This window comes from Polypterus senegalus, chromosome 18, assembly GCF_016835505.1.
Source record: "Polypterus senegalus isolate Bchr_013 chromosome 18, ASM1683550v1, whole genome shotgun sequence".
In the NCBI taxonomy this organism is placed as follows: Eukaryota; Metazoa; Chordata; class Cladistia; order Polypteriformes; family Polypteridae; genus Polypterus; species Polypterus senegalus.
In genome coordinates, this window is record NC_053171.1 from 30,060,006 (window position 1) to 30,062,908 (window position 2,903).

A 2,903-nucleotide genomic window follows, 5' to 3' on the forward strand; every position below is an offset into this window, starting at 1 on the left:
TGTATGTGTTTTGTTTAATGCTTAATAATTATTCATTTACATGCCCCATCCGCTCATATAATGTACAACATAGAATAAGAAGCTGGTAGAGCAAAATGTGTTAAAAAAAAGAATTTGCATTTTCCTCCTAGGAAAAATTAAGCATTAAATGGGGACCTTCTAGATGGGAAGTTTTCAGCTGGACCTGTCTATTTGCTCATAATACATGTTGATCCATGCATATTACTGTAATAATAAATAACACACCTTGGACCAGAGGTTACAAACTGTTAATATACATCACAAGGAACTGAACCACATGTATTAACAGAATGCCAGTTTATAGTTTATCCATCTTTTTTATAATAACTTAATCTTACCTTACATTCATGGGGTGCTAAAGCTTTCCTGAACGCATTTGCCATGAAGCAGAAGCCAGCTTGTAAAATAGAGTAAAGCTATTGTAAGCTTGGGTCCAAACACCACTTCTTTATAAAATACACACGCTTGATTCAGTAAACACACAGTCCTGCACAGCACACAATGCTCCCAGCACCAGTCACCCCAAATACGGGCCTTTCTCTCACTGTCTGTGGGCCGCCTTTTCCTCTTTCCACGGGAGCTTTGTCCTGCTCCCACTCCCGAATCTATGTCCCTGATTGTAGGGAGGCAGCCTCTTTTATTCCCACCTGGATGTGCTCCAGGTGCCTGATGACGTCCTTCCAGCAGCACTTCCTGGTGTGGCGGAAGTGCTGCTTTTGCACCCGGAAGCACACCGGCTGTCCCTGGAAGGATCTTCCTCCATCTTCATGGGTGTGGCAGAAATGCATGTTTCCCGGGCTTTCTGAGGCTCAGGGCGCCCCCTGGCAGTGGCCACAGGCCCCAATGGGCTTGAGCCTCCTTGCTCCTCTCCCTGGGCCCCTCAACGTATAAGCCACCTCTTGGTCCTTCCAGGCATCCCGGTTGGGTCTGTCCCCCAGCCTCCTGTGATACTATATAGTAGGGCAACCTGATGCACATGTGCAGTCCACCAAGCTAGTCTAGAGTTAGTGATTAAATTAGCCTACTCTTGGGGATGTCAGATGAAAAATTAAAAACATTTAAACACAGGTTGAACATGTAAATATGCTTCATAGATAAGATAAGCCTGGGATTTAAGCTCTTGTGAGATACAGTACTAAACACTCTGCTGCCCCAACCCCCCAGAAAAAATTAAATATATATTATGAGACTGTCTGGCTAATGCTTAAAAGTATACATTTTGCTTGAAGATGGCTTGCTAATCTATAATGTACAGAGAGTGTTGTACTATTTTTAACCAGAAATGATTCTCACCCTTTACTAAATTTTGTATTTACTTTCATAAATGAGAGTTTTAACAGGAGAAGTTGTAGAAGTGATAGTTGCTGATATTTACCAGTTTAGTTTTTTTTCTTCTCCACTTAGCCTTGAAGTTGGAATCCTAATCAAAATGAAAATGGCTTGCAGTTGTAAAAGACTACTTAATGGAGTTACTGGGATTTGATCATTTGCAGACTAATCTGTGTTACTCAGATTTTTAAAGATCTCAGCAAAGAAAATACTTTGACAGAAAAGCATCCCCTTGGGGACCATTAGCACTCAGTTTGCGGCATGCAGTGAGGGCTGCAATTCCTTGTAGACAAGAACCTTTGAACCTGAGATAAATATTACTGACATTTGAAACTTACAGTTGTGCAATGCTGGACAATTTTCTAATTCTGTAGAACCGTAGTCAAATGCACTTGTTAAATGTTACGTAGTGTAGAGGATAACTTTCTTGAAATCTGAGCAGGAAATTGCTGACTGTGCCTGTCACTGATTATTCAAGAGCTTCACGGGATTATAGTCTCTGACCAGCAGGTGTCACAGCAAGATTAGTTAATCCACTGCTGTCAACATTTAAGAAAGTTACTTTTCTTATCTGTGTACTTTCATATGAACAGATTTTTCAAAATAGAGCATTAGTAGAAAATTATGTGCAGGTAAGCCATGGCAGGGTTGGAAGGATATTCACAAATGTGATTAGCACTGCCAAGCCAGAAAGAAACCCAAGTTTTGTTATTTCAGTTCCTCGTATGTGGTCATTTCACACTGGAGCCCAATGGATGTACAGTGCATCCGGAAAGTATACACAGCGCATCACTTTTTCCACATTTTGTTATGTTACAGTCTTATTCCATAATGGGTTAAATTCATTTATTTCCCTCACAATTCTACACACAATACCACATAATGACAACGTGAAAAAAGTTTACCTGAAATTTTTGCAAATTTATTAAAAATAAAAAAACTGAGAAAACACATGTACATAAGTATTCACAGCCTTTGCCATGAAGCTCACAATTAAGCTAAGGTGCATCCTGTTTCCCCATTGAGATGTTTCTGAAGCTTAATTGGAGTCCACCTGTGATAAATTCAGTTGATTGGACATGATTTGAAAAGGCACACACCTGTCTATATAAGGTCCCACAGCTGACAGTTAATGTCAGAGCACAAACCAAGCATGAAGTCAAAGGAATTGTCTGTAGACCTCCGAGACAGGATTGTCTCGAGGCACAAATCTGGGGAAGGTTACAGAAAAATTTCTGCTGCTTTGAAGGTCCCAATGAGCACAGTTGCCTCCATCATCCATAAGTGGAAGAAGTTCGAAACCACCAGGACTCTTCCTAGAGCTGGCCGGCCATCTAAACTGAGCAATTGGGGGAGAAGGGCCTTAGTCAGGGAGGTGACCAAGAACCCAATGGTCACTCTGTCAGAGCTCCAGAGGTCTTCTGTGGATAGAGGAGAACCTTCCAGAAGGACAACCATCTCTGCAGCAATCCACCAATCAGGCCTGTATGGTAGAGTGGCCAGATGGAAGCCACTCCTTAGTAAAAGGCACATGGCAGCCTGCCTGGACTTAA